This window comes from Bos mutus, chromosome 3 (assembly GCF_027580195.1).
Source record: "Bos mutus isolate GX-2022 chromosome 3, NWIPB_WYAK_1.1, whole genome shotgun sequence".
NCBI classification, from domain to species: domain Eukaryota; kingdom Metazoa; phylum Chordata; class Mammalia; order Artiodactyla; family Bovidae; genus Bos; species Bos mutus.
Genome location: NC_091619.1, coordinates 41000047 through 41020210, shown reverse-complemented (window position 1 = coordinate 41020210; position 20164 = coordinate 41000047). Strand labels below are relative to the sequence as shown.

Sequence of the window (20164 nt, the reverse complement as noted above, 5' to 3'; positions counted from 1 at the left end):
GCACTTACACATTGAGTCAACCTATCCATAAACTATAAACTAAGCTTGGTCTTTTTTGTCCTCCATCAGCTTGTTATAAAGGGATGCCTTGCCCCTCCACTTTCATGGCTATAGATGTAAGGTGAGGGCGAGGGCCCATGAAAGTGCCAAGTGAGAGGTGGGTCTGGTATACTTACTTCTGTAGCTTACTTGTGCCTTCCAGCCAGCTCTATGCCTGCTTCCAGGTATTCCATTTCTATCCTACAGTGAATTGTTGCTGGGCATATTTGATCTTGGGCTTCCTTGGTGGCTCAAACAGTAAAGAATCTGCCTGCAATGTAGGAGACCCAGGTTCTATCCCTGGGTCAGAAAGATCCCCTGAAGAAGGGAATGGCAACCCACTTCAGTATTTTTTGGCCTACAATTCATTGGGTTGCAAAGAATCGGACACAACTGAGCAGTTAACACTTTCATATTTGATCTTATGACTTTGTAGGTCTGACAAAAGTCAACTTATGAGGAGCAACTCTAGCCAGATAGTTACTTATTGCCTCATGATCAAAGTTTTCATTTTCCATGTGCCTGGTAGCTTGCCAAGAGCTGCTGTCTGAATGTGTAATTCTCCCCTGCTCAAGGCATGATTTTGCTCTAGAACCCTGTATGCTCAGTCACTCGGTTGTGTTCGACTCTTTTTGACCCTATGGACTACAGTTCACCAGACTCCTCTGTACATGGGATTTGGGGATTTTCCAGGAAAGAATATTGGCATGGATTGCCATGTCCTCCTCCAGGGGATCTTCCTAACACAATGATCGATCCAGCATCTCCTGAATCTCCTGCACTGGCAAGTGAATTCTTTACCACTAAGCTACCTGCTGCTGCTGCTGCTGCTGAGTCACGTCAGTCCTGTCCAACTCTGTGCGACCCCATAGACGGCAGCCCACCAGGCTCCCCCGTCCCTGGGATTCTCCAGGCAAGAACACTGGAGTGGCTTGCCATTTCCTTCTCCAATGCATGAAAGTGAAAAGTGAAAGTGAAGTCGCTCAGTCGGGTCTGACTCTTAGCGACCTCATGGACTGCAACCCACCAGGCTCCTCTGTCCATGAGATTCTCCAGGCAAGAGTACCAGAGTGGGTTGCCAGTTGGAAAGCCCCAAAAGATTAGGAATATTTAATCAGGTGAAGAACCAGAACCAGCTGAAGTACTTGCTGAGAGTGAGCAAGAATACTGGAGTGGGTTGCCATTTCCTACTCCAGGGGATCTTCCCAATCCAAGGATTGAACCTTCATCTCCTGCGTCTACTGCAATGGCAGGTGGATTCTTTACCACTAGTGCCACCTGGGGAGCTCCTAGGGAGGCACATTAAGATTCTCCTAGCTTTAGTGGAATAACTTATCAGACTATCAGACCATAAGGCATATTTTACAACTATCTTTTCAAACTGAAAGATGTACAAAAGAGGTGAGCTTTTTTAATTATTATTATTAATAGATGGGTAAAACAGATTTCATACTTTATATTTGCATAGGAGCTGGCCACTTTATAATTGCTTGTCTTTCAATGGGTAGTCTCAATTAGCACTGAATTTTAATATTTGCACAAACTCATCTTACATAGGTGTCTAATATGTTTATCTGTTCCAAACTCCCCTAGTCCCATCACATATTACCAACACCACCACTATCACTATTATACTGTATTTGCTAAAAGAGATCTGAAAGTATGGTTGTACCTTGATTTTATGCTTCAGCAATTGGAAATTGGTTTGTCATTTTGTATTTAACATAGCAACCGTCATGACAATTTGATTTTACTGGTTAGGTGGTGTTCGGTTCTTTGCATATGTCTATGGTATGAAGGTTGCTATGACAGCAGAACAAGGAGCAGAAACCATGAATTCTTAACAGATTGCTTATGCTTATGAAAAAGGACTTGTGGGGCAAACTTTTAGGAAGAGCTCATAGGTTTGATTATTTAAATTGTTGGGTATTTGTAGGAATATAGGTCATGACTATATTCCAGAGATATGAAGGCAGTAATCAGTCTGTCATGACGGGTTGAATACCCTTAGCTCTATTTTAGGCTTATGATTTCAGAGTTATTTTGTACAATTTGATGGAATTCCATTGAGTCACTACTGATTGATCCTTTTTCATGTGGGTCATCAGGATCTCCCTAAGTGCTCTTTGAGGATTCTAACACTATGAAATGAGAAGAGGAATTTTATTGTAAGTGGTTTCAAAAAAGGTAATTCTTCTAGTGAAGTAGGAATACAGAAAAGAATACCTAAAAAACACAGCAGAAAAAAGAGTTTCTTATTTTATGATGACTCTGAGATTATATTCTGGGCTGATTTCCATATGCCTCAGTTAGAATATGAAAAGATGTGTATAATTTGAAGAAAACATGATTTCTCCATAGAAATAAATGGGTTTGGGCCCTACTATATCAGCAAGACTGCTCATTTATAAGGCAGGCAACTTGATTTCTCAAAAAACTACTTTATGTCCTTTTCATGTCACTTAGACTTCACATTCATTTTTCCCTTTTTCCATAAATTATTAATAATAAAAATATGCATTTACTAGATATTGTAAAATGTGTATGGTAGATATCTTATTTTGATCAGTAGTATCATGGTTCTTAAAATAAATTTTACTAGGTGATCAAGCGTCCCTGGGAAATATTCCAAGGGCATCAAAATTCTGTCGTTGACTTCCTATAGAAAACTATGAAGCCTTTACCTTCTATAGTGGCTGGCACACACCGAAAACAAAACAAAACAAAACAAAAAATTGATGAATGACTGTTCACATTGTGAGAGTTATTATCATGATATTGAAGCCACCACAGGGTTTCCCTGGTGGTTCAGTGGTAAAGAATCTGCCTTCTAGTGAAGGGGACATGGGTTCGATCCTTGGTCTGGGATGATTCCACGTGTCGCAGAGCAGCTGGGTCCATGTACCACAACTTCTGACACAACTATTCCACTTGTGCCCTAGACCCCAGGAGCAGCAACTACTGAAGCCCGAGAGTCCTAGAGCCCATGTTGCACAGCAAGAAAAGCCACCGCAATGAGACGCCCGTGCACTGCAACTAGAGAGTGGCCTGCATACTGCAGTGGAGAGTGGCCTCTGTTCACCGCAATTATAGAAAAGCCCGCACAGTAATGAAGACCCAGAACAGCGAACAAAATTAAATAAATAAACAATAAAGTCACTACGAAAGTTATTTTAGCACTTGGTAGCTCCTTGTTACTGACTGCAGAAGATCAAGTTTGTAATCTGGTGGCAGACGTGATATATAGTTTATGGAGAACTAAGTAAAGAGACACTCCATAATTTTTATATCATATCCTAAGATAAAATAATTTCTAACATAGCTGGACACATAATCATCAGTGCTAAAATAGAATTATTTAAACATAGGTAAGTAGTGGTATATGATATTTTCTGAAAATTAAACAAAGTGTTATTAGATTTAATTTTAAAATGCTGTTCCTTGAGGAAGGACACTGAGGAAATGTCACTATAAATTGTGATGAGCAGATAAATAATTGTGGGTATTCTGAAAGGGCTGGTTAGATGTTTTCAAGGTCTATAGTGATTAAATACATTGTTTGCTATTGTTGATTTAATGATGTCTAAGGTCATATTAGCACCCCACTCCAGTACTCTTGCCTGGAAAATCCCATGGACGGAGGAGCCTGGTAGGCTGCAGTCCATGGGGTCGCTAAGAGTTGGATACGACTGAGCGACTTCACTTTCACTTTTCACTTTCATGCATTGGAGAAGGAAATGGCAACCCACTCCAGTATTCTTGCCTAGAGAATCCCAGGGATGGGGGAGCCTGGTGGGCTGCCGTCCATGGGGTCGCACAGAGTCAGACATGACTGAAGTGACTTAGCAGCAGCAGCAGCAAGGTCATATTAAAACTTGCTACTTTCAATATTCTTTATACAAGAAAATACCTCTTAAAAATCTGTGAGAAATATGTAACCAATGCTGTATTTATTCCCTGGGCTTCCAGCTCACGATGACTATCCTCTGTGACTGTGACTCTACCTACCCTAGAGATTCTGGATCCTTCCAGGTGACATAGAGTTAATGCTGATGAGCATGATGCTCTGGAGTCAGACAGACCTCCCAACTCAACCAGTTACTAGTTGTATGACACCCAAATTACTTGGTTACACTAAATCTTTATTATCTGTAGATAATAATCTGGGAATAATAATTGGATTATTGTGGAGATTATTGTGGAGATTAAATGAGATAATACAAATTACATGCTTTATGGACTTCCTTGGTGGCTCAGATGGTAAAGAATCTGTCTGCAATGCAGGACACCTGGGTTTGATCAGTGGGTAAGGAAGATCCCCTGAAGAACAGAATGGCAACCCACTCCAGTATTCTTGCCTGGAGAATTCCACAGAGGAGCCTGGAAGGCTATAGTCCATGGGGTCACAAAGAGTTGGACACGAAGGACTGATGAACACACACATGCTTTATATGCAGTAAATCTCAATAAATAGGAGCAATTGTGATTGACATGGTTCATGGCATCGGGCTCCTGATGTGTAGAGTTAAGGCTACAGCTTGCTTTAAATATCAGAGATCTTTTTGTAAACCATCTGGTCTTGAGCCTTGATTATCAGAAAACAGCATTATAGGCCCACTCCTACAGCCTAAGTGCTCAGACTACACCCTCCATGCAATTATACACAGACACACACACACACACACACACACATTCCAACAGAAATGAAATAAGAAATAGAATTCTCCATGCAAAATAATAGGACCATGGATAAATAAATGGATGGACCCTGATGCAGTGTTAAGAAATAAAGAAATGAAGACCCTGTTCTCTACCTTCCCACTCACTCAGGAGAGCTGAGGTCCTGCCCTCTCATAGAAGATGTCAACCTGTTCCTCCACAGAGCAAGGGAGACAAGCCTAGAGCTAGGTAGATACTAAGCCTCAATGGCACCTAGCTAGTGGGTCCACTTACCAACCAAGCAGACACGCAGAAGTCTGGAAAAAGAAAGTGAAGACAGTATAAATAGAGGCAGTGTTGGCAGAAAAGGAAGAGAAGTTGCAGCAATTGTTTTTCAGGAAATTAAGATCCTGGCCACAGTGGTCCTTGTACATAGAGGCAAGCCTGATTCCAGTATTCATTAATCAGGAAATCCTGAAAGGACACACTGAAGAAATACATAAAGTACTTATACTTATACTTATCCCTCCGCTGGTACAACGGAGGGATCCTAAAAGAAAAGTAGTCAAAGGAGCCAGAATTGGTTACTGGTAAGAAGGAGAAGATTTGAGAAGAGACTGTTCCTTCAGATCAATTTGTAGATACCTCACTGCTAAGCCTTTGGTAGATGTCAAGCGCATCTACCTTCCCCAAACTGTACATACACACACATTATTTTGCTTGTCATTTCAGAGGATTTATAGAAATCTGGAGATTCCCTCTTCTCCAGTAGATCAGGGTTTGGATGCTGAATCCCTGCTCTTCTGGGACATAAAATGTCTTAGATTTAGTCATTGCTTCCTAGAAACTCACTGTTTCTCATTTTTATATTCTTTACTTTCTTCCATCCCTACTCTGCTTAAGAAATAAATTGTGCAGGATGTTTCCCTAACTGTAATAATAAACCAATGAGAGAACATAAGAAACTCCTTTTTTCTGACTTATTGTGCACGGCCTTCCAGTGGTACATTAGCCAGCAGTAATAATAGCTCAGTGCTCTCCCAGTCAGGATTGGCTTTTAATCTTAAAACTAATACCACATTGCAAGGGAATAGATGAATATAAGAACAAAGACAGCAGACATGCTGAACAGCATCAAATTGTGTCCAAGGAAGGCCACAGAGTTATACAGAGAGAATTGCTAAAGATAAAGCTTTAAATTTAATAATAAGATGTGGGAAAGGTCTTATTCATTAAGGCAAAAGATATAACACCACCTTGTTATGATTTTTCACGTTAAAAATGTGATTCATCACCAGTCGTGATATGCATTTGTGAAGAATACAATAATAACTAAACTGTTAAACTAAAAAAAAAAAAACTCAAACCAAACCAGTCATAGCATGACATGGCTAATCTTCCACGTGTTAGGGCTTCTGGTGTGTCTGTTTGGGTGGGCTGGCTAATTTATCAAGAAAACATAGGCTCATACAGGACCAGTACCAGACAACTATAGATCAGGTGTTAGATTACCTAGGAATAACTTTTTAAGTATACCTAGATGCTTGGTATCGAAGAAGGCAATGGCACCCCACTCCAGTACTCTTGCCTGGAAAATCCATGGACGGAGGAGCCTGGTAGGCTGCAGTCCATGGGGTCGCTAAGAGTGGGATACGACTGAGCGACTTACTTTCACTTTTCACTTTCATGCATTGGAGAAGGAAATGACAACCCACTCCAGTGTTCTTGCCTGGAGAATCCCAGGGACGGGGGAGCCTGGTGGGCTTCCGTCTATGGGGTCGCACAGAGTTGGACATGACTGAAGCAACTTAGCAGCAGCAGCAGCAGCAGATGCTTGGTATACTCCAGTTAAACTAGAACCACTACAGGTGGGGCCTATGTGGCTACGTTTATTGACAATGCCTTAGGTGATTCTAAAGAGTAGCCAGGTATTGACATACATGTATTTATTCTTTTTTAAGGGCTCTTCCCATTTAGGTTATTACAGAATATTGAGTAGTGCTCCCTGTACTATAGCACAGTAGGTCCTTGTTGGTTATCTATTTAGAATAATTTTTACTGGAGTATAACTGCTTTACAATATTGTGTTAGTTTCTGCTGTACAACCAAGTGAATCAGAAATATGCATACATATGTCCCCTTCCTCTTGGACTTTCCTTCCACCTCACCCCACTTCCCACCCATCTAGATCATCACAGATCTCCCTGTGCTATACAGCAGCTTCCCACCAGCTATCTACTTTACACACGATACTGTATGTTATCTGTTTTAAATTTAGCAGTGTGCACATGTCAGTCCCAATCTGTCCCTCTCTCCTACCTTCTCCCCGATAACCATAAATCCATTCTGTAAATCTGTGAGTCCACTTCTGTTTTATAAATAAGTTCATTTGTAACATCTTTTTAGATTCACATATACGTGATATTATATATTTGTCTTTTTCTGTCTGACCTACATTGCTCTTTGCTGTACACCTAAAATTAATACAACATTGTTAATCGACTATTCTCCAATATAAAATAAAAATTAAAAATAATAAATAAATGCATTTTAGAAAGAAATGATTGTAATTAACTATGACAGTAGCAGAAATTAGCCTGTGGTCTAAATGATGTTAATTCAGAAATAATTATAGTGAATTATAAGGATTTTCAACTGAATGTAAACATGAATGTCTCCAAAAATAGCATAGCCTCACTATTCAGCAAACTTTTTATTTATTAACAAAGTAGCTATCTTTCTGTTTTGTTGTTGTTGTTGTTGTTTTCACACTTGTGATGACATAGCTGCCAGGAAATTTTTTTTATTATTTATTTTTGGCTGCGCTGGGTCTTCGTTGTGTATAGGCTTTCTCTAGCTGTGGTGAGCCAGGGCTACTCTTCAGTGTCGTGCACAAGCTTCTCGTTGCAGTGGCTTCGCTTGTTGAGGAACATAGGTTCTAGGCATTCAGGCTTTCATAGTTGTTGCTCCCAGGCTCTAGAGAGCAGGCTCAGCAGTTGTATTCCACAGGGTTAATTGCTCTGAGTCATGTAGAATCCTCTTGGATTAGAATCCTCTTGAATCAATCGAACCTGTGTGCCCTGCATTGGCAAGCAGATTCTTAACCACTGGACCATCAGGGAAGTCCCAAGGAAATATTTTAAATGGTAATAAATGGAATTTTTAAGTTAAAACTGTACATAGCCAAAGGAAAAAAAAAAGAAAGGAGTAGTTATAATTGAGACCCTACTGCAGACCCTCTGCATCAACTTTGGATTTGAAGGCAGTCATTTTCATGGTGTCTCTGATTGGAGTCAGTTGTTTGCCCTTTAGGGAAAATTGTTGTTGTCTATTTGCTAAGTCATGTCAGAAACTCTTTGTGAGTCCAGGGACTGTAACCTGATAGGCTCCTCTGTCCTTGGAATTTCCCAGGCAAGAATACTGGAGTGGGTTGCTATTTCCTGCTCCAGGGGATTTTCCCTGGATAGAACCTGTATCTTTTGGGTCTCCTGCATTGCAGGCAGATTCTTTACCAGTGACAGGAAATGGTGAAAGCTAAATCTAAACATTTCTTGCTTTTGCAATAATTTGAAGATGATAGATTATTGTTAGTGCTTCATCTGCTTTCCTTCTCAGCTATGTCATCTGACCTTGTTTGAGCTTTTCTTTATAGATTCTGCCTCAAAAACATCCCATGGGTCAATCATTCGTCTTGCATATTTAATGTTTAATACAATTAATGGAAAAGGTATTTTTGTACAATTTGTCATCTTACAAATATGTCCTGTTATAAAGGTTATTTTTAAATAAAGAGTGTAGTTGAGAGCCTGTATGAAGAAATCAGTCTGTTTGCAGATAAACAAAGTTAATCTACCTCAGACAAGTCTCAAACCCTATCTGCATAGGGCTAGATTTTGCAGTTGGAAATGACCTACGAATTAGTTGGTACACAAACAACTCTTGACTTTCTCTAGTTTTCTCCCTCCTTCTTTGATTCTATCTACATCCTAGTATAGGCCTCCCTGGTGGCTCAGTGGTAAAGAAAAGTGAAAAGTGAAAGTGAAGTTGCTCAACTCTTGGGACCCCGTGGACTGTAGCCCACCAGACTCCTCCATTCATAGAATTTTCCAGGCAAGAGTACTGGAGCGGGTTACCATTTCCTTCTCCAGGGGATCTTCCTGACCCAGGGATTGAACTTGATGCTGTTGCTGCTGCTAAGTCGTTTCAGTCATGTCTGACTCTGTGCGACCCCATAGATGGAAGCCCACCAGGCTCCCCCATCCCTGGGACTCTCCAGGCAAGAACATTGGAGTGGGTTGCCATTTCCTTCTCCAATGCATGAAAGTGAGAAGTGGAAGTGAAGTCACTCAGTTGTGTCCGACTCTTAGCGACCCCATGGACTGCAGCCCACCAGGCTCCTCCATCCATGGGATTTTCCTGCAGGCAGATGCTTTTACTGTCTGAGCCACCAGGGAAGCCCTCAGTGGTAAAGAATCTGCCCCCAATGCGGGAGATGCAGGAGACACTGGTTTGATCCCTGAGTAGGAAAGATCTCCTGGAGGAGGAAATGGTAATCCACTCCAGTATTCTGGAGTGAACAAAGGAGCCTGGCAGACTACAGTCTTTGGGGTTGCAAAGAGTCAGACGTGACTTAGTGACTAAACAACACCATAGTATAGTCTTACTAGGATGTGTTTTCTACCATTTTTCATGTCACACATTTAGAAAAATTAATTGTGCTCAATCCTTAGTATTTAGTATCTATTTCCCTTAAATTAGTTTTCCTGTTAGTGTTTCATCTGTTTTCCTTCTCAGCTTATGTCAACTGATGTTGTTTGAACTTTTCTTTATAGATTCTGCCTCAAAAACATCCCACGGATTAATCATTCGTCTTGCATATTTGATGTCTAATACAATTAACGGGAAAGGTGTTTTTGTTCAATTTGTGAAGAACAAAGGAATCTATGCTTTAGAGATGTTCAATGATTTGTTCAAATGAAAAATAAAGTTTTAAACTAGAAAGAAGATATTGTTCTCTATAGTAGCATTCACCAAATGAACTAGGAGTTTGCAGTAAACTAAGTTTATAGTCTGAGATTGATAACATTGATAATGTGTGTAAATAGAGTGTGAATGAATCAGCCCCCTAAGGAGAAGTGTTGTGATGCAAAAAGCATGGGTGTGGGAGTTGTGTGATTTGAATTTGAATTCTAGTCTGTTGCTTGCTAGTTTTGTGACTTTGGGCAAATTCTTAACCTTTCTGGGTGAACTTGCTTGAAAGAGTGAATGGAAATAGTTCTCCAAGTGAAGGCAAAAGATCTGGGCTCAAGCCATGTCTCTTCTCGCAGGCTTCGTGACTTAGATCAAGTTACTTAACCTCTCTGAGCCTACTGAGGGTAATACCAATCTTACCTCACTAGGTTGTTGTGAAAAAATAAAGGAAAAAAATAAAGAAGGGAGTAGGAATTTAGTAAATGTTTGGGGTTATTTTAAAGCATATAGCTTTGTGGCAAATGCAGAACAATAAAAAAAAAACAGTTTTGGAGTCATGGAGAACTGGACAGCTATATAAATTCTAGTAATTACCTAACTTCTCTGAATTTGTCATGAGGATAAATAAAAGGTATTATATATACCTAAGGAACTTCCCTACTGGCTCAGTGGTAAGTAACCTGCCTGCAAATGCAGGAAACTCAATTTCCATCCCTGGGTCAGGAACATCCCTTGGAAAAGGAAATGATAATCCACTCCAGTATTCTTGCCTGGGAAATCCCATGGACAGAGGAGCCTGGCAGGCTACAGTCCATGGGGGTCTCAAAGAGTTGGACAACTCCCAGTGACTAAACAACAACAAGACAGACCATTACCATTATCCGGTCTCAGGTATGTGTGGGAATTAACGAGGTCAAATTAAGAGCATATTTCACAAGCTAATGCCTTCACCTAATTGTTTCTTATAGATCCACCCTTTACGGTGGCAGAGACACTATCTACTCCCCCATTTTGCCCACTTACTATTAGGCAAGGCTATAGGACTTCTCATCACCGGCTTGTAAACAGAAGTGACATGTTTGTTATGACCACTTAGCCTCTCCTGATGAATACACACATCTTTTTTTTGCCTACAAGCTTTCTGGAAGTAAAAGTGAATTTCTAGAAGCACTATCAAATATATCCACTTATCAAGGGGCATCCAGCAGATCCCACTGCCACTTCTTAAGCATCTGCTACCTCCCACCAAAGGTCTCTATAGTTACCTGCAACACACTTCTGCTATATAATGTCGCCCTGCTTATTTAACTTATATGCAGAGTACATCATGAGAAATGCTGGGCTAGATGAAGCACAAGCTGGAATCAAGATTGCCAGGAGAAATATCAATAACCTCAGATATGCAGATGACACCACCCTTATGGCAGAAAATGAAGAACTAAAGAGCTTCTTGATGAAAGTGAAAGAGGAGAGTGAAAAAGTTGGCTTAAAGCTCAACATTCAGAAAATGAAGATCATGGCATCTGGTCCCATCATTCAGGGCAAATAGGTGGGGAAACAGTGACAGACTTTATTTTTTGGGGCTCCAAAATCACTGCAGATGGTGACTGCAGCCATGAAATTAAAAGATGCTTGCTCCTTGGAAGAAAAGTTAGAACCAACCCAGACAGCATATTAAAAAGCAGAGACATTACTTTGCCAACAAAGGTCCACATAGTCAAAGCTATGGTTTTTCCAGTAGTCGTGTATGGATGTGAGAGTTGGACTATAAAGAAAGCTGAGTGCCAAAGAATTGATGCTTTTGAACTGTGGTATTGGAGAAGACTCTTGAGAGTCCCTTGGACTGCAAGGAGATCCAATCAGTCCACCCTAAAGGAAATCAATCCTGAGTACTCATTGGAAGGACTGATGCTCAAGCTGAAACTCCAATACTTTGGCTACCTGATGGGAAGAACTGACTCATTGGAAAAGACCCTGATGCTGGGAAAGTTTGAAGGCAGGAAGAGAAGGGGACAACAGAGGATGAGATGGTTGGATGGCATCACCGACTTAATGGACATGAGTTTGGTGATGGACAGGAGTTGGTGGTGGACAAGGAGGGCTGGTGTGCTGCAGTCCATGGGGTCACAGAGTCGGACACAACTGAGCAACTGAACTGAACTGAACTGACATACTTTTCGGGCTTCCCTGGTGGCTCAGATGGTAAAGAATCTGTCTGCATCACGGGAGACCCCAGTTCAATCCCTGGGTGGGGAAGATTCCCTGGAGAAGCAAATGACTATCCACTCCAGTATTCTTGCCTGAAGAATTCCATGGACAGAGTAGCCCATGGGATTGCAAAGAGTTTACACAACTGAGCAACTAACACTTTCACTCACTTCACATTTCTCACTCACTTCACACATTTCTCACTCAATATACTAAAACTGTTTGTCAGATTGTAATAAATAGGAGATGTAATTCTCTCCCTCATGTATGTTACACTGCATTAGAGGAGTAGCAATACATTCTGGTTTTAGTGGAAATGCTCTTTTAGGGCATACTCTCTCTTACTCTCACCTGACTCTCTCTCTCCCCTGACTCAGACAGAGTCCAAATCTCTAAGATGGCAGAGTAGAAGGTGTACTCATCTTCTCCTGCTAGAATACCAAAATCACAACTTGGTGCTGAACAACCATCAAAGAATGTTGGAACCCACCAGAAAAAGACACCCCCACACCCAAGGACAAAGGAGAAGCTGCAACAAGAGTCCATGAGCAAGGCATAAATATAAGTCTCCCAAGGAGTGAGCAAAGTCTTCTCTCCTCTTTTCTGATGACAAAGGCTTTGATATGGGTTAGGCACATGATCTAGTTCCTTCTTTAGTTAGCTGTTTCCTGGAGGGATACTGAGCACCTTCATGAAAATAGATTTGCCCAAATCTATCACCACAACTGAAATGCTTAAGTGGAGATACTTAGCCTCAAACTTGACTATCCATTCATGCACACAGAGCATCATGTATGTAAAGTATTTAACGGAGTATTGGGAAACAGAAATTTAATAAAGGGTGGTATCGCTCGTGTTGGAGTCAAAAGCAGTTATTTCTGCTTAGTCACTCAGTCATGTCGGACTCTGCAACACCATGGACTGTAGCCTGCCAAGCTCCTCTGTTCATGCGGATTTTCCAGGTAATAATACTGGAGTGGATCTCCATTTCCTTCTCCAAGGGCATCTTCCCGACCCAGGGATTGAATCTTTGTCTCCTGCATGTCTCCTGCATTTCAGGAGGATTCTTTACTGCTGAGCCATCACCTGCATGGTATATTTCATTTTCTTGTTTCTAAGTTTTAGAGGCTTTTTTCCCTCCTCTTTATCTTTATTGTATTCTTTTGTTTCATTGCTGTCAGAGAGTTTGAATAGCTTTTATTCTTATGCAGAGAAATGCAGCCTTTCCCGGCTACTGGGTTGGATTTATTTTTACATCTGATAGCACAGACGTCAAAGATGATCTCAGAATGTCTCACATCCGGTTCAGTTCACCTACTAAGATTTTAAACTTTGTTCTTTTAAAATATTGCTAAACACAATTGTTAGGGGATTTACTTTCAGTTTTCATCAGATACAACTCTTCAGACTTTGAATTTCAGGAATCAAGGGAACTTCTCAAAACAATGGGATTTTTAGGGCTACAAAAAATTTGCAAGGGTTTTGATCTTTGGCAAGGGGTGTGGTGTGTAGAACTTAACTGATTTATTGCTACTAGAAGTGAATTGTTTAATTTCTTTTAAATATTATGAAAAGTAACTTTTTTTCTGATGCTTTTAAGTGATAAAAATCTAAAAACAGTATGTCCAGTATAATAAGGATTTAAAGTTACTTTTTCCCCTGTTGAGAGAGTAAACAACTCCATTAACAAGGTGTTGATAAATTAAACTAACATCAGTGAAATATGAAACCCAGTAAGAAAAATGAAATAATGTTATTTTCCTGGGTTTCTTTGGTGATTTGAAATTTTATTGCAAAACAAAAGCCTAAGGCTTAATAGAATTTTTGAAATAGAAGAAAATATCTTTAACCAAAACATCTATTATATATAAAAGAAGAAGCAGAAGCCCAGAGAATTTACATTACCCAAAGATACAAAGCTGGTTAATGAAAGACTGGATTTCATAGTTTCTTTTTAATGGTATAAAAATGACTGTTTACAACAGGCATTGGTTTATGTTGTAAATATTTGTGTCCAGGCAAAATATAAGCACAAATTTTACAAACATTGCACATGTCACTATCAATCCATACTAAGCCCAGTCTACTTTTTTGGTCACCATTTTGTTACAGCTCCAAAATCCTCTCCTGTTGCCACAGATAAGAAAGGAAAAGAAAAGTGAAAAAATACAGTATTAAAACCTGCATTTATGAAAGAAGTGCTGGGAATCTGTCCAAGAAGTAAAAAAGACATCCTCTTTGTAGAGACTCCATAAGGTCTTGTGCTGTGTTGATTTGATAGATTTGGTGTTCCGCACTATCAAACAAAGAGCATTTGAGTTCATTTCTTCATGTTGTCAACAAGTTGCACTTTTTACAGCAGCAGAAACATTGATCTCCTTACCAAATATGGATATTCAGTTAAAACCTGAAAGGATCCAAGACTAAGGTAAGGAACAAACTTTACTGATAATACTGGAATGTTACAATGATTATAACAAGTGTGATGATGTTTATTTGAGTACATTGTTTTCCAGGGATAGAGATCTATGAATCCTTCTCTTGATATGCCCTTCTCCAAATGAACTGAGTAGTTCCTTAGCATCAAATGCATATTTTTTTTTTTTATAGAATGCTGTATCAGACACCTCTTGTGTGCCACTTCAAACACTTCCAGTCTCACCTCTTATTCCCGCCACTGCTGCAGCTACCTTTCCAATATCTGCTCTAGGCAATTTTGCACAGGAGCAAACTGATGGTTTTCCCTGTGTTGTCTCTTACTTCCTGCTTTGCCTGGAGCTTCTCAGATGAGGAACAGCTATGGAAATCTGCTCAATACTTATATCAGTCAGGGTTCAATCAGGGAAGCAGGGCCATAAGGAGGTTCTACAGATATTTATCGGAGAAGGCAATGGCACCCCACTCCAGTACTCTTGCCTGGAAAATCCCATGACAGAGGAGCCTGGTAGGCTGCAGTCCATGGAGTCGCTAAGAGTCGGGCACGACTGAGCGACTTCCCTTTCACTTTTTACTTTCATGCATTGGAGAAGGAAATGGCAACCCACTCCAGTGTTCTTGCCTGGAGAATCCCAGGGACAGAGGAGCCTAGTGGGCTGCTGTCTATGGGGTCACACAGAGTCGGACACAACTGAAGCAGCTATGACTACGACTGATGACACATATTTATAAAAGCAGAGACATTAATTGGCCAACAAAGGTCTGTATAGTTAAAGCTATGGTTTTTCCAGTAGTCCTGTAAAGATGTAAGAGTTGGACCATAAAGAAGACTGAGCACTGAAGAATCAATGCTTTCAAACTGTGGAGCTGGAAAAGACTCTTGAGAGTCCCTTGGACTGCAAGGAGATCAAACCAGTCAATCTTAAAGAAAATCAACCTTGAATATTAATTGGAAGGACTGATGCTGAAGTCCCACTACTTTGGCCACCTAATGCAGAGAGTCAACTCATTGGGAAAGACCTTGATGCTGAGAAAGACTGAGGACAGGAGAAGGGGGCGACAGAGGATGAGATGGTTGGATGGCATCATCAACTCAATGGATGTGAGTTTGAGCAAACTCAGGGAGATAGTGAAGGACAGAGAATCCTGGTACACTGCAGTCCATAGGGTCACAAAGAGTTGGACACTATCAAGTGACTGAACAACAACAACACAACAATATTTGTTCCAAGGATTTGACTTTATATAATGGTAGATGCTGGTTTTCTGTCATTGTAAGACTGTTGCCCTCAAGTCAGTGTTATTATTCTACTGTTCTCTTTCTTCCTCACTATGCTGTAAGATCAACAAAGGCAAGATCTTCACCATGTGTTTGATATATTCATTAGTGCATCCCCTCACCAAGAAAGGTATCTGGTAAATGAATCAGATCAGATCAGATCAGTCGCTCAGTCGTGTCCGACCCTTTGCCACCCCATGAATCGCAGCACGCCAGGCCTCCCTGTCCATCACCAACTCCCGGAGTTCACTCAGACTCACGGCCATCGAGTCAGTGATGCCATCCAGCCATCCCATCCTCTGTCGTCCCCTTCTCCTCTTGCCCCCAATCCCTCCCAGCATCAGAGTCTTTTCCAATGAGTCAACTCTTCCCATGAGGTGGCCCAAGTACTGGAGTTTCAGCTTCAGCATCATTCCTTCCAAAGAAATCCCAGGGCTGATCTCCTTCAGAATGGACTGGTTGGATCTCCTTGCAGTCCAAGGGACTCTCAAGAGTCTTATCCAACACCACAGTTCAAAAGCATCAATTCTTCGGCGCTCAAATGAATAGTTGTTACATATATTAAAATGCTTGAATTGATAAACTGGTCTAAAGATCACAATTTAGGGTAGAAATAAACACTACCTTAACAAATGTATAAACAAGTGGTTTTCCCAATGATAAAAGCTGGAAATGCTCTCCCTTGATATTTTAAGAAATTATCTGAAAAAAAAGAGAACCTAGTAAAATTTTTGGATTTTTAGAAGGCATATAGTTCTTCCTAACAAAAGAAATTTAAAACCAACCAAAATAAACAGCGTAAATAATGTAAGGCTGTGTCTGCTAGAAAATCAGCCCTGTTTTTCCACATGGAAGATGCCAGATGGTGCAAAAGAGAAAACTAGTCCAAACACAAAGGATCACTGACCATCGGGGAGGGACACAGAGTTGGTCCAGACTGCCCAAACAGACGTCATTCTAGTGTATTTTTCTGCCGGAAAGGCAAAATGAAAGCTAAACTTGGTTAGGAAGGAAGTAGAAAACCATGGTGTCGTTGATAGGTTGCTTGAATTGTTCTGCTTTCTCTCCAAAACAAAAGCTTAGTCACCTAGTAGCAGGTTACTATTTACCATTTTCCAGGCCTTGTGGTATGTTCAGCAGAGAGGTGTGCTTGGCCAGAGGATAAGTCTTCAGATATGGACAGACCTAATTATTCCAGTCTCTCCCATCAATATGCTGGCTCACCCTCTCTGGATGAGGATCATATATAATGCCTTATTTATGATGAATTTGAAGCAACTTTACCTTGAATTGGGATCATCAGAAAAGAGTCTTACAGCTTGCTGTATCTGATATGAACTTGGCCTTTGGGCATAGACATGACCACGGCTGAAGATTTCCTAGATGATAAAGAAATGAAAGAGGAGAAATTTTACTTCTATTGAGTTCTTTCTAGGTGCCAGGAACCATGCTAAAAGCTTAACATGTATTATTTCATAATGTTCTCTATGAGGTTAATATGCTATTATACTCAGTTTACAGATGAGGGACGAAGAGCCTGGAATGCTAAAGAAAGTTTTCTAAGGTAACACACTAATAATTATGGATCAGAGATTCAAACACAAGCAGTCTAATTTCAAAACTTCTTTACTTAAACATTTATCTTTTCTAATATTAAAAGTTTAAGAAATTAAACTAAAATATATATCTATTGATAAAGCAAATACCTATATGTCACCCTTCCCAGTGAATTTGGAAAATTTTAGGCTTCTCTTTCACCATATATCTTTTGTGTCCCCTTGTCTCTCTCCTCCATTTCCAGGACCCCAGTTACATGTATGTAAGACCATCTGACATTATTCCACAATTCCTGATACTTTGTTTTCTAAAATCACTTTATCTCTCTTCTTTAGATAATTTTTATTAACTTTTAAAAGAATTTACTAGTTTTTTCTGCAGTGATCTATCTGCTGTTAAACACGTCCAATGAAATTTTAACTTCAAACATTACACTTTTCAGTTCTAGAAATTCTAACAATTCTAGAAATAGTTCTTGGTTTTGTTTTAAAGTTCATTTGTGATTAGTCCAACTTATATGCCTCTCTTTCTGTCTTCTTTTTTTTTTCACTGATAGTTGATCTGGCAGTCAATTGTGCTGAATTTTAAGATATACTTGGTTCACTTTTTGGACTTAATTGGGCAGATCCCTGAACTCTAATTATCACAAGAATGCTCAAGAATGCTAAGGACTACACTTTCACCCCCACAACACCCACTGTGTTCTCAGCACAAATTCAGAGTTAGGTTATAGAGAATTATCAGACCTAGCAATTTGCTTTGCATATGGGACTTTTCTAGACGTCATCCTGTTTCATTAATGCATTCTGTTATTTAAGGAAAAGGCTTAGCTGATTTATCCTTATTTGTTCTGTTTCTTTAACCATGACAGGCCAGTTCCACCATTCATTTGGACATAGAACAGGCACCTCCTCTCCACCCAGGTATACAGGCAACCACAGCTCCCAGATCAAATAGATGTGGCACATATTGCTCTGTAATTTAGTTCTTTTTTTAAAGATTTTTTTTTTTAAATGTGGGCCATTTTTAAAGTCTTTATTGAATTTGTTGTACTGTTGTTTCTGTTTTATGTTGTTTTGGTTTTTTGCTGAGAAGCCTGTGGAATCTTAACTCCCCAACCGGGGATCAAACCCATACCCCCTGCAATGGAAGGTAAAGTCTTAGCCACTGAACCACCAGGGAAGTCCCTGTAATTTAGTTCTTATGGGCTTCCTTATGTCCCTCTCTCTTGCTTGTTGTTGTTTAGTTGCCAAGTCGTGTCTGACTCTCCTTGACCCCATGAACTGCAACACGCCAGGCTTCCCTGTCCTTCACTATCTCCCTGAGTTTGCTCAAACTCTATGTCTAGCTCCATAAAAAAGTGTGATTTTTAAAATTTTACTTGGGTGTTTTTCCTAGTTGTTACTAGGTTCAAAGTTCTTTCCCATCTAACTACAATCTAACTGGAAGTGGAAATCTCCTTAGAAAGTTTCCTAACACTACCCTCCCAGCAGCTACTACAGATTACTCTTTGCCAGAATTTGGGATTAAATCCATTTGCCATCTCAGACCCCTGTGTGAAATCTGACACTACAATTCAGAACATCCCAAGGCACTGATATCAATAAGTACTGAAAATTTCTCAAATAAAATTTTTATCCTATGAACTAATTGAGGCATCTGACTGTTTATTTGTATATACTCAATCTTGTTTCAGAAAGTATATGATATTAATATAGTAATAATTGCTACCATTTATTGAACGTACAAGTCAGGTACTACAATAAATTTCTTTGTATATTTTTAAGTTTATGTAATCCTTATAACAATTGTTAGAATAATGCATATATAATAACTATAATGTAAAATATATTACACTATTTTATATGATTATAGTATTATAACCATTTTTACAGATGAGAAAAAAATTTTGATAGATTTCAGTGAAATTTCATAGACCACACAGAGTTCTGATTTTAGGTTCAGTCTGTTTTAATCACCATGATATTCTAGCTCTTGAAACTCTGGTGATTACAGTCATGTTTTTCCCAGATCACTTCTTCACGGCTTAAACACCAGTCTTCTAGCTGCTGGAAACATCAGCCATTGATGGCTCAAAACTGCATCTCTCCTAGATACTGTCTTGCTCAGGTTATGCCCTTTAGGGAGCAACCAACAGCCAATGACTATCCCCTTGCCTTTAATTCACTATATTTCTGAAGGTCTGTCCCACCTCCACAACTCCTCATAAAATAGATTGAGGCTTCAGTTGCAATCTCATTCCTGGTCGTTTCTACTTCTGTCCAGTTCTGACTTTTCACTTTCTTATGTCTACTGAAAACACTCCTCAGTAAATCCTCTGCAGAGTCTGTTATAGATAGAATGTTTGTCCTCCAAATTCATATGTTGAAACCATAATCCCCAGTGAGGTAGTATTTGCAGATAGGGACTTTGGGAGATAATTAGATGTAGATAAGTTCATGAAGGTAGTGCCGTCATGATGGGATTAGTGTCTTTTTAAGAGGAGGCACTAGAGAGCTTGCTCTCTCTCTCTATCATGCAAAGTCATGGTTAGAAGATGGCCATCTGCAAGCCAGGAAGAGAGCTCTCATCAGAAGCTGACATACTGTCATCCTGATCTTGGACTTCCAGACTCCAAAAGTGTGAGAAAATAAATTTCATGCCCTACCCTCTTGCTCCTTTGTAAAAAATCACTGCCATCTTCTCTCCCCTTTCATTAAAAACATACAAACAAACAAAACTTTATGATATAATATCCTATATGTACAAAGGATATTATGTAACTCTTACTTAGCTTGTAAAGCAAAATAATAAAACATGCACCTATCATTCCATTACCCAAGCTCAGAACTTTCACATCACAGATGTTATTGAAGTTACCTGTTTGTTCCTTTCTGATCCTATTGCTTTCACTCATCCTTACCTACTCAACCACTATCTAAGGCTTCTGTTTACTTATAAGCTTTCTATGGTTTCCCCACGAAGTAAACAATATATATTTTTGCTTTTGAAATC

General features: G+C 39.8%; 2 long non-coding RNA genes across 4 annotated transcripts in view; both read left to right on the top strand.

The window, feature by feature from the left end:
- Positions 1–9696, top strand: part of LOC138987222 (uncharacterized) — a 63945-nt gene extending 54249 nt beyond the window's left edge. For 2 of the 3 annotated variants that reach the window (XR_011463655.1, XR_011463657.1), the window contains 2 exons: positions 2982–3407; positions 9531–9696. This is a non-coding gene — a long non-coding RNA (uncharacterized lncRNA). Of the gene's footprint in view, positions 1–2981; positions 3408–8350; positions 8365–9530 lie in introns of those variants that run through there. The other variant, XR_011463656.1, reaches the window with a different exon arrangement.
- A 2966-nt stretch (positions 9697–12662) lies between these two features.
- Positions 12663–20164, top strand: part of LOC138987221 (uncharacterized) — a 42801-nt gene continuing 35299 nt past the window's right edge. The window contains exons 1-2 of the long non-coding RNA XR_011463654.1: positions 12663–12839; positions 13990–14305. This is a non-coding gene — a long non-coding RNA (uncharacterized lncRNA). The remainder of the gene's footprint in view (positions 12840–13989; positions 14306–20164) is intronic.